Raw genomic sequence first — 12,929 nt, 5'->3', positions numbered from 1 at the left:
GGGCTTATGAAAGGTTATGCTATACACCTCTGATTTAGTTAATCTATAAGGTGCAAATCTACCCTGCATTCTGCCTTCCTTCAGACTAATATGGCTTAACTACCTCATAAAGTGCAAAGCAAGCTATATTAGGAGGAATAATCAGAACCATTCTTATAAACTGCTTAATTCTGCCAGGGCATCTTTATGAACAGAACAGTCAAAAATCCTGGGGCCAATTCTTTTGAATCCAACAATTCTAACAATGTCTGAGGCCAACGTTCATACACCCTTCCTTAATACGGCAAAGGCACTGTAAAGGCTAGAGCATTTTCCAGGAGAAGTATCTTTCCCACAGGAATTATACTCCAACAGTCCTTGTTATTATAACAACAAATAAGTAAGCTCTAAAGTCATCTAGTTAAATCACAAGATTAGTCTGTCTCTAGTGTTATAATGGAGATTTAATATAGACACAAAGCCAATTGATATGAAGACCCAAGAAAAACAACTGATATACATATAAAAAGAGGAAGTATAAAGGCAATGGACAAGAAGAGATCCATAAGTATTGGTACTTATGAAGTGCTTTGCATAAATACATATAATTAAGTATTAATTAAAGGGGGTTTTGTTTTGTTTTTTTGTTCTTTGGTTGTTTTGTTTTTTTATCACCGGCCTCTGCTTAGTCCCTTCTGACAGAGTGATAGAAGGAGGCATTCCTAGCCTAAAATAAAATTAAACACAAACCAGGTATGCTTCTATAAAGGGCAAGGATTGGTGGTGTAACATCTTGAAGAACTGTTCAGTAAACAGATGCACAATACACAGATTCTGCCTTGAGTATACAGATGTGACAGATTCTGCTCAGTTATCAGAAATACACACACACACACACACACACACACACACACACACGTGTGTATGTATTATAAAATATAATACTTAGTCATGTACCAGATTGATCCCTGTGCCAAATTAGAACCACTGATGTAAGGCATGAATTTGGCTTTTTCTTTTTATTATTTTGCAAGTGTTGGCTCTTCCATAAATAATGTTTCTATTACCTTTCCATCCCCTTCAAGTTGCCTGCCCACCTCTCTAGTAAACCTAAGGTACACATTGGTGGTGACATCTTCATGATATGGACACATGGGAAGGAATCTCTAAAAAAATTCCACCAAGAATTTAACAACTTCCACCCGTCCATCAAACTGACACTTTAATACTCCATGCAAAACGTTCATTTCTTGAACACCAAGGAAACTTTGAAACAGTCACATCATTACCACATTGTATTGGAAACAACTGACTACTACTGCTACCTTCACACCACCAGCTTTTTTCCTAAGCACACCACAAGACCCATTATGTACAGTCAAGTCCTAAGTTAAAACTGTATGCACTCTGATTTTGCTAACTGGGATGCATACTTAAGGATGTAAAGCAGGGATTCTTGCTACTACAATAGAATCTCAAAACAACAGATTCTCAAATCAACAAAACTGAAAACTCAGATCTTAGTCTGGCCAGCTACAATACCAACCTTGGGATGTGGGAACAGAATCCTGCTGGTTGCTAGCTTGAATACCTTGGACACATCATTAAAGACTTTCAACCCCCTCATGGAAAATGACAACCATGTAAAGGCAGCCTCCAGGGACAAGCCTGCCTGGCTTACAGGCAACTGCTCAACCTCAAGCCTCTTTCCAGCAACAGACTGCTTAACACTGCCAGGCCTTGTAACAGAGCCAGATGTCAGCTGTGCCCCCCTCATCAACACAGATCACATCATCACTGGACCAAACAAGATAGACTATAACATCTGGGGTTCATTCACTTGCTCTTCTACCAATATTATATATGCCATCACCTGCTTGCAGCATCCTTCTGCTGTCTATGTTGGACAGCCAAGGTGATCTCTACGTGAAAAAATGAAGGGAGACCGACCTGACATCAATTCCAGAAAGATGAAAAAGCCCACGGCAGAATATTTTAACCTTCCTGGACATCCCATCTCTGACCTCAGGGTAGTTGTTCTTAAACAACACAACTTTAAAAAAACAACTTGAATGGGAAATTGTGGCACAAGAAATCATCCACAGACTGGATTGTGTTAAGAAGGTTTTCAACAGAGACTTTGATTGTTAACCCATTACCTGGACTACCTGTTTAAAGCCCTATGTCCCTGAACAGGTTAACTTCTTTGTTCATCCTTCAACCCACCTTCACCTCTCAGCAGTGCTCCCTTCTTTCCACCCTTTTGCCTATCCTTTGCATTTAAATTACTTTCTTCTTTTCTATTTAGTACCCTTATTCACTGCAAGCCCAGTCATAGCATTTGACAAAGTAGGCTGCAAAAGCTCATGCAAAAGCTCATGCCTCTCTGAACAAGTTAGTCTATAAGGAACTGTGTCCTGCCCTGATTTCTAGTTAAGGAGAGGTTGGAAAAGCACCTAAGGGATGATGCTGCCATCCACCTATACTTTTACTCCATAGTCCTGTGGTTCTAGTATTAACACTGGAACTGTCTCAGGTGCAATTCCTTCCCCTGCCTAATTGGATGGATTTGCTGAGATATATCCTAGCACGCAGAAGCATGGCCTAAGTACTAGGCTATTTTGAAAGAGGGTATTGCCACAATTCCACTTTACATAAATAATTACTTGTTCACTGGAGAAGGCACTGCTACCCAGGTGCTCCATCTCCCACAACAGTAGCCTTAACACCAAGTTATTGGGTCATTCAATCGCTTGCTCAGTAACTATTCAAATATTTTAGGAGCAGAACAGCTCTTCACAGGAGAGGCTTATGGAGAGCCCCTCAGAATATGCACCAGGCATTGGTTAGCATACCCACCTAAGAGGCAGAAGCCCAGATCCAGGTACACTGTCTGACCATTGGAGAAAGGCATTTGAACAAGAGTCTCTCACCTTTTATGTGAATGCTCTAACCACTAAACATGGATCCCCTACATCATGGGCTAATCACTGAGCTCTTGAATAAAGCCCAGGAGACACCAATGTCAGGTCTGTGAATTTAAACTCATTAAGTGCCCCAGATGAAATGTTTAATTTGGGTATGTTTGGAATGGAACAGGTTTCCAAAGAAAAGTAAAAATGAAAAAAAAAAATCAGCTTTATCCAAACTACGCACAGTATCTAACATAATGAGCCTTTGAATTTGTTTGGGTCTCCAGTGACACGACAATAAATTTATAGCACAATAACACCAGTACCCAAAGTTAATCAGTGAAGACTGGTGCTGATTTATGCCATGAACAAGTCCCAGTAGTTGAAAATAACTACAGCTCATGCTGTTATAGATATCTATGCAAAAGAGCCTCACTTCACCTAGAGACCCTGTGGCAGGGCACTGTTTGTGCCTGCCACTTTAGGGCCTGGAGCTAGCAGCTGCCAGCTGCCTGATGAGGGCACCCATTTTGAACCTAGGGCTGCCCATATAAACAGGGCAGTTCTGCTGCTGAAGGCCAGGCAACAACATTGCCTGGCAGGAGGGCTGCTAGTATCATCTGGAGGTAAGGGAGGAGCTTTAGGGGATGGTAAGGAGGCTCCTGGTCCTGGGTACGACCTAAAACTGCACCCTGCCAGGAGTGGGTGGCCTGGTGGGGCTCCCAGTGGCACGGGAGCCCCCAGGAAATGCCAGGCCAGTTACCACCCCAGTGAAAGGCGGGTTGGGGCGCCTTAACCCCTAGCCCCCACCTCTGGGTGGCTTACCCCTTGTTTGGAGGCCCTGGAGGGTGGACCCCCAGAGAAAGAGAAAAGGGCCATAGACTCAGGCCTGTCTGGACTTCTCCTCACTGGTCCATTCTGGGTCCAGGACCGGAAGGGTCGAAGGGCCGGGGGCCCACTGCGAGGAACGCCCAAGAGCTGCGCGCCTGGGGTGCTGACTGGTCTGGAGGTGGGCCAGGGCTAGTGAGCCAAAGGGGAAGCAGTTCAGAGAGCTATGCTGCCCGGTATGAAGGTGAATGAAACCGCCTGAGGAGAGGAATCCAGGCGGGGTTCAGTTAGGAGGATTCTGGGGCCCTGGTGATGATGAAAACATCAAGATGCCATCTGTGAGGCTTGGGCTGTGGTGTAGGGGAGGAATGGAGCTGCAGATAGTGCCCCCTGGCATCGGGCAGGAAATGGGCAGCCTCCCGCTTAATTACGTCAAAGAACTAATTAATTAACAACACAGCGTGGCAGGCGAGAAGGCAGGCGGTTAGCCCAGAAACAGGTGGGCGGGCCACTGGGAAGTCAGCCCTGAGCAGGCCCCCCGTTACAGACCCCCAACACATGATATGGTGGCAAGTCAGAAAAAATTAAAGTATATCTCCATTAAGTCGAATTCCAACAGTGCTGTAGAGTCAATTTCTATACTTCATAGAATAATTACTACCTTTCCTCATGGGGAATGTACTTTACAATGATCACGGACCCTATTTTAAACATATATTGGAAGTTTTTCTCATCTTTATAATAATGTTGGCAGAAAATCATGTATGTAATTTACAGTAATGCTAAGTCTGCTAGATTCAGGTGGTTGGTTCTTCACTGACATAAATCTAAGCAGGCAGCACTTGAAAAAAAATATAATGCGTATGATAATGACAACACTAATTTTCAAGCACATTTATTTCTGTTTTCCAGTTTTTGGTAGGTAATGCCCAAAGAGCTTGCTCTAATTGGAAGTTATTCATGCAAGTCCTAATTTTCATACACACCTGAAGATCTAGACATCCAAATATTTGCACGTATAAAATCTGCATAAGAGCACATAAAATTTGAAGTAAGACCCAAATGATTATGCTCATTTCTGAGACATTGATGCTAACAGGCCTTTCGGTTGATGTCAATGTCCAAGTGTTAGAGCTAAGGTACATATATACCTCCATGGTGAAGATAGGCTTATATAGATAACATACCCTGAAGAACTCTAATTACAGGTATATTCCCTTTCTGTTTTAAATATTTTTAAATACATAAAATACCCACACCAAGTAACTGAACATAATGGTCAGGGAGAAAATTGTGTCAATATCTGTTATTTGAAAAAAAAATCATTTTTGACAAAATATGATTTAACAGTAAAAATAATTTGGTTTAAAAATTCCAACAACTTCTTAACAGAGCATGGTGTTTGAAGGTAAGCAAACAAATGCAGCCATTCCTGCCACATCATCTCACTTAAAAACACGTTACTTCCTTATGTAATATAATTGAACATCCAAGGAAACAGCAGATTATAGTTCATTCTTGATACTTATCTACAAATTTGCAGTGATGCTATGCAGAGTACAATGTACCTTTAAAATGAAGATTGAGAACAACTTGATAGACTGTGTGTTGCTAACACAACTATACCTGTAAGATTAAAAAATATAAATTAAAAACTAACTATTGTGTTGACACTAAAAAGGGGTCCTTCTATAATATAATCTCTCATATTTGAATAGATAACGTAGGTGAATATATTTACAAACACTCCCACACCAAGGAACTGAGCACAATTGGTCAAAGGGAATAAAGTGATCACATTGTTTAAAAACAGACTGCAGAAAGAAAGAGCAGTGCCTTCCATCCACCCACACACATCCACCCACGGACAGTTCCCGAGTCAAAGATTCATGTGGGATGCTGCTGCTGCCGCTGGATTGATTTGATTCTCTAGTCTACCCGAAAAGCTCTTAAAAATCTATCCAGCTGGCAGAGCAGCAACATTCTTCTGCTTGAAATCTTGGTGTTTCTTTAATTCCATGAAGCAAACTAATAGTTAGTGACAACCTGAGCATCAATAATTCAGAGAAAGAGCTTTAGTAAATAGCATTGTAGTAACTATTGCTGCAGCAGTATGTTGCAAAGCCAGAAAGCGTAAGACTGGCTAGTGAAAAATAGGAAGGTTTTCCTCTGGCAGGGGTGTCAAATATATGGCTTGTGTGCCAGACATGGTCTGTAAAGCCACTCCATCAGAACCGCTGGGCTACCAGTGGGCCAGGGAATTTGGGGGCATAGTTTGTAGTGGGCAGGGCCTGCTGCAAAATCTGGATCCCTGAGGGCCTAGCGGACATGGTCATCTGCAGCAAAAGGGCGAGCAAGAGCTGTACTGACAGCCCCATTCTCCCTGTGGTTGGTTGGCCCACGGCCACTTGCACCACCTCCAGCACAGTAAGTGTCTGTCTGTATGTCTATCTGTCCTGCTTTACGCACTACCACTGCCATGGTTTTTCCCACCCCAGTTGCAACTACCATTGTGGATCTGACCCGCAAGGACACCTGCAATCCAGGTTCAGCCTGGGGCATGTGGTCAGTTTGACACCCCTGCTTTATGGAGTTTCTAAGAGTGATGGCTTATTAGAAATGATGAAGCTGGCCAGTAAATCCAATTCAGTTGCAGTCTATGGTTTAAAAGGAATATTCTTAATATGTGTCATGAAGCACATAGAGCATATCAGGAAAATAGGATGAAAATGTTTCTAATGAATAGAAAAACCACAGCACTGACCTGAAGAGCTCATAAAGACAGCTCACATGTAAGTGCACAAAGAAGTTCCTTATGCCTTTTCTTCTCTCTTTCTGCCTCCATCTTGCCAGCATTTATCTCAGCTCCACTTTTGTGGTGGTCCAATAGGTAAATCCTTGCAGTGACAGAGGTGTCTGGGACCTCTTGCTTTGAGAAAAGAAATAATTTTCTGTGCCTGCTTCCCCACAAGAACGTCTATCCTTACCCGGAGAAATGTAGGGATTATAGAAAATCAGTCCTGTTATCTTTGCTATATATACACAAGATGAAATCGTGGCTACATTGATGTCAATGTGGACTATATCACCGACTTAAGAGAAGTAGGATTTCATAATCAGCGATTTTACTCGGACAATAAAAAAATTATATTTTATTTCTCAATACAAGCCATGTGATCCATCAGCATCCAGCGTAATAAAACTGTTGTTATGAAATTACAGTATAATTGAGGGAAAAGGAAAAAGACTTAGACAGCATACATGCAACGAATCCTGTATGTTGTGCTTTCAAAGCAGTCATAATTTAAAAAGTAGCAGTATTCGCTAATGGAGGCCAGAGCAAACACCTACTAGCTGTCTCCAGGCATTTTGATTTCTGAGGACAGTCTAGATTCAAACTAGCAAAGATACAGCTACAAAAGGAACAACTCTTCTGCTTCTCAACAAGTACAACAAAACTGTCATTTTCTAAGTTTTTGTTATTGTTAGTCAAAATAATGGAGGAGGGTGAAAAAGGAGGGAAAAGTTCAATTAGAATAGGAAAGTGCTAAGAAACATAAGAAGAAATTTGCAAGATGAACTATGCCATCCTACTGAAGGGCAGCTAATCATAACTTTTGACTGAAGATCCCTAATTTGTTTTCTTAATTCTTTCAGACATTCTAAGTTTGCTATAGGAGAAGATCTTTGAATTTTTAATTGGTGCTAGGTTTTCAACAGAACTCCCTAAATTATACTGCCCTAAAGACCCATATTTGCAAGACTTATTGAAATTTAATTAGTGCTTTAATTCACATTTAGCCCTAATAGTATCGGTGAGAATATTTGCAGAAGAAGCCTGTGCATGATCATGTTTAATGATTTAAAAACACTACATGAACATACTTACATTTATATGCTGTAACAAGGCTGTCTGGCCCTTAAAGGGATGCAGTCAGCCCTGGGGTTGGAGCTCAGCTGTGAAGGATTAGTTGGCAGTTTAGAGCGCAAACATGGAGAGAGCAGACAGCAAGAAGTATGTCAACACACATGCTTTGTGTATGCAAATATCCATTTGAGCATGCACAGAGATGCAATGTTAGGGACCCATCTACCAGGCCTTCCTTTATGTCAGTAAACCCGTATGTGAATGGATTTACTTACAGCAGGGTGACTACTTGCACTTATAAACACTCACAAATACAAGTAAGGATGGCAAAGCCCAGTCTTAAATGACATAGATTCATTTAAAAAATGCTTTCAAGACTAGTCCCTAATGACATTTTAAAACAACAAATATTTTCTTTTTCCTTCAATAAAATAGAATGAAACATTTGTACAAGCTCCCTTCTTACCATGGCTATTTGGTAATCAGGGATTTTACTCTTATTAAAAGCCATACCATTTTTCAGTTCTGTAATGCAATTACATTTTCTTTTCCCAAAAGGCTTTTGAAGTTTAAAGAATGTTTAAACTCCAGTAGTGAACCCTAAATAACAAAGATTTAATTAGCCTCATGCCTTAGTCCAGTGCCTAATATAGACAAAAAATGTGCTAGAAATGGCTGTTTGGAAAGTGATTCATTAACGTTTTGCCCAGGCAAGTTTCAGAATGCTATACCAGTTTCAGAATACTATACTTTGTATCGTGGTTCCCAATACAAATCAGACAGGGTAATGTGGTACTACCACACATCAAGGTTATAACCAGGTAAAGAAAATGAACCCTTCATCTAAAATAATTATGATTTATTCTCACAAAGCAAAGGTATTATTTACAGACTAATATAAAAGAACCATATTTTAGACTGTTGTGGTATACAGTAATATATGTGGTAAGCAATGCAAAATTATTAATGACAGGCTATTGGAAACATCTGTGAGACTTGTGGTGTCCTGTTATCCTGTGTCCTGTTATGAGCTTTACAATCAATCATGATTGTTATTATTTATTATTTGCATTATGATAGCACGTTGAGGCTTCACCCTCATGTTGGGGCCTCAGCTGGGCCAAACCGACAGTAAGAAACCATCTTCACCCTGAAGAGCTTCCAATTTGAATGGACAAGACAGAAAGTCACACAGCAGCAAGTCAGTGGCTGAAGTGGCCATAGGAAGCCGGATCTTTCAAGTGCCAATCCATAACTAAGGCCACATTGGTTTTAAGGGAAACCATTGTAGAGTTGATCATGAATTGAACAAACACAAATATAGGATTCCATCATTTTAATATTCTTCATATTATATGGATTAAAAGAATTTTTGATCCTCTGAGTCAGGGCCTATGAGACTTTCAGATATTGTTGGTAAATAATCAATTATTACTGCATACAATTTGTATACCATGAGTATATTACAAACAAATTAAAGCACTGTATAAATCCCAGGAAATTTACAAACAAGTCATACAGAACATAAATGCCTCTGTTGTGATAGATATTTACATGCCAAATTCTCCCCCTCACTACATGTAATGTGAAGCTATTTTATAGCTCTCATTACTGTCTCTTGGATATGCATGCTAAATCAATAGGAGGACAGTAAATAATAATCCCACAACTACACAGATTACTGAAAGCGAGAAGAGCTTTACAAAGTTTCTGGGTTTCTGCAGCTCGCTGTATATATGTATTGGAATTTGAGTCAAGGAAGCCTTCAACTCTCTGAAATGTGCATTTCTAGAGTAGTGAGCTTACTCACTTGACTTAGGCTTCACTCTTCCCTTGCTTACTTCTTAGCATGTGTCCCTTATTATTACAAAGCTTTCCAAAACATAACATTCAGTCCTACTCATGAGAATGGTTGACTCAGGAACCATAGAATAGCAAAGAATATAGGCACTACATTACTTGCATTAGGATGTTTACCTAATTTACCTTCATGTTGCTCTTAGCACATTCAGAACAAAATACACAATTTAGCTTTCCCACAATAAAAATAGAAGTAGGTACATCCAGCCAAAAGTGTAGTGGGAGGAAGATAATAGGAGCATAGCAGACACACACAGAGGAAAAAAACACACCCTTTCTATATAACAAGAGTCCTAACAATATTAGGATTTTTAATAAAAAGCTCACATAATTGTGAAGAGGCTCCCTATGCCTCTCCAGAGACAGAGAGAGAGCCCAGGGAAAACTTACAAGTGCGGGTGGATGTGACCTTGCTGTGAAAAATGCCACTGTGTCTAGAGCAACATTTTTCCAGCCACTGGTTTGTCCAAACTGGCATCCCACGCTGCCTGTGTCAAATTTCTGGGGAGGAGCCTACCCCAGTAAGGGACTCATCTGGAGAGAGGGAGCAGATGAGTGCCACTGCAGCCTGGCAGAGTTACCCCAGGAACAGGGCAATGGCCAGATACCAGTCCTGGAGCTCGGAGGAGCTCAGATGCTGAGAAAGGGGTTTGACAGAGTACTGCAACCCTGGAGCCCAGAACCCAGAAGCAAAAAAGAAGAGACTGTGGAACACAGGATCAACAGGGACGTTTCTTTGGGGTTTTTTTCTTTCTTTCATCTTCCTTTTTGGAACTCAGGGTTATTAAAATGGTGAGTGATTAAGATGGAGGGAAATGGTGACTTTGGCTCTGGTAGAAAGAAGAGAGCTGAATTCTAGCTAGCAAACTGTAAGCAGAGGCACAGATGATGCTGGCTGTTGTTGTTTTGCGGTTTTTTTGGTTAGAATGATTTCCCAGGGAATGTGGTGGACAAAACAAAAATCCTGACTGGGGAAATTGGGAATCTGATAATAGAGAAAGAAAAGTGCTGCAAAGCTAATAGGGCTCTAAAAATTGTAAAGGGTAAACACTTACCTGATGCAGGTCACTTCAGGTGTCGCTGTACCCTATATTCAGTGAGCTGCAATGATCTCTTGGAGAAAGGGTGATAAACCTTTTGATCTGAAGGAAACCTGGAAAGAAACAAGAGAAAAGAACTAGTTTGAGAAGAGTAATTAACTTGATGTAGACTTGAATACTTTACAACTATCAATTGCATATTAACATCTGGTTGCTGTTTGACTGAGGCCAACACTAAGGGAGGTTATAAGGGGAGGTTGGAGCCCCAGTAGGAGCAAGCCGGATGATCTAGTGATTAACCTCCAACAGAGCAACACCTCCGGAGTTTATGAATTACATCTAGACATGGCAGGTGAGAAGCGAGTGTGATCATCAATTGATTGTAAAAGGTAAAGAGGCTTTTGCTCACAATGCAGACTCACAAGACACCAGGACATCAGGGACTCCATCCATCTATCATGCACCTCCGACAATAATTCAATACTTAGCACAGTACGAGTCACTGAGAAACACAGGGGTCTTCCATATCTGAGAGGTTCAGCCTTAAACTGGTGCAGGAACATCAGGAACATCTCAGAGGCTAGGGACAGACCTCACACATAAACCAGTTTAAGTGATCAGAAACTGGTTTAAACCTGTAACAGAACAGATGCTCAGTGCACATAAACCAGTTTGAAAATTGCTGAAACCAGTTTTAGATAAACCTGGTTGAATGTAGCATCAGACTTAACTGATTTGGCTCAAACCAGTTAATGCAATGTCTGTCCCAGACCCCTTCCTGGTTTAAATTAAATCAGACTCCCACAGCATCCCGGCATGCTCTCTGGGATGGACAGGGCTCTTTGCTCCACAGCAAAGCTGGCCCCTCCCCTCTGCTCCCTGGCTGCAGCTCTGGCCATCTCTGCAGGCATCTGCCAGGCTGCTGCTCCCCATCTCCCCTCCCCACTCTCTGCTAAGCAGGCATTCACCTATCCCTCGCAGACACAGAGACCTCTCAGCATTTGCTAGCAGACTACATGCTGGCTACTAGGGCTGCATGAAGCTTCAGTCCCTGATGCAATTCAGTGGAGATTTGGCCCAATTCGGTGGCTGAATCTCTGAATCCAAATTGAATCAAAGGAGCCTTTAATTTCTCCGAAGCAAATCAAAACCCTCTGAATCAATTTGGAGAGATTCAGAAAGATTCAGAGATTCAGACATAGAGACAGCTTTAAATGTTTTTTCTACATCCCTTTAGGTAGCGGTGGCTTGTGAGTGCTGCAATAATAGGGTGCATGGAGCATCCCAGAGAAGTGTGGGAGGCTCCCCAGCACACTCAGCAGCAGACCCATAAGTGGACCACAAGGACTTTCAGTCCACTTCTGTGTCCACTAGGGAGCACGCTGGGGTCCTTCCCCTGCACCCTTCTGGCTCAGTGACTGGTGCCTCCTGGGTCTGAGGGGGGCACCCTGGGTCCCCCCGCAGCCAATCGCTGAGCTGGGGAGGTGACGGGGGGTGGGCTCCACATGCTCAGCAGGAAACCCAGAAGTGGACCAGAAATGCTTCTGGTCCACTTCTGGGTTTGCTGCTGAGCATGTGGAGCCCCCCCCCCACAATCTTGTGGGACGCTCCATTTGCCTCAGCAACACAGTGATCATGAGCTGCCCCTGCTACCTCAAGGTATGTAGAAAAATTTTTAAAGTTGTGTCTATGTTCAAATCCCTGATTCTCCAAATCGGCATCAAATCTTCAAATTCAGATTCAGCTGAATCGAATCAAGGACAGTGATCTCAATCAACAAATCGAATTGCTGTCCCTGATTTGGGCTGAATCCAAATCAAATAGGGCCTGCTTCATGCACCCCTACCGGCTACCTCTGAACTGATGGGAGAAAGGCAAAGTCAACAGGTAGCTGGTAACGTCCCTCTGTTGTTTTCTTAATGGGGTGATAAACACTGAGTTAGGGGTGATAAACATTCCCTGCTGGGCTGCTCAGGAGTAGGGAAGAACCCTGCCCTAATCAGAGCATCCTGCCAGGGCCTGGCCATGCCCCCCCCCCGCCCTCAGGTCAGCTCTGTGGAAGGGAAGGGAGGACTGCTCTAGTCCTGAGTCACTGCAGGCATGTGCCTGAATTTCTGGGATGTCTGTCTGGTTACAAACTGATTTAGCCTGCCAGGTTAGACTAACCTGCAAAGATTGATAAATTCAGGCTCAGGCTTTTTGAATGTCTGTCCCTAGCCAGAGGTACAGTGTCTCTAGGTGTTCCCTGACTAGAAGGCGGAATGAATCTGCTTCTTCATATCCCCGAGCACCCATCTTTTGCTGATGAGAAGCGCTGTTGGCTAGTAGAGAAGGAGACCGATGATGCTCCCCTTGTTCATTTGGGATGTTTTGTGCCCAGGAAGGACTGATAGCAGAAAGTTACTGTAATTTCTGTATCTCCCCTGTTCTTTTCAAAGGTCT

The sequence above is a fragment of the Alligator mississippiensis genome, chromosome 6, assembly GCF_030867095.1.
Source record: "Alligator mississippiensis isolate rAllMis1 chromosome 6, rAllMis1, whole genome shotgun sequence".
Taxonomy (NCBI): Eukaryota; Metazoa; Chordata; order Crocodylia; family Alligatoridae; genus Alligator; species Alligator mississippiensis.
Note: the sequence above shows the minus strand (reverse complement) of the source record.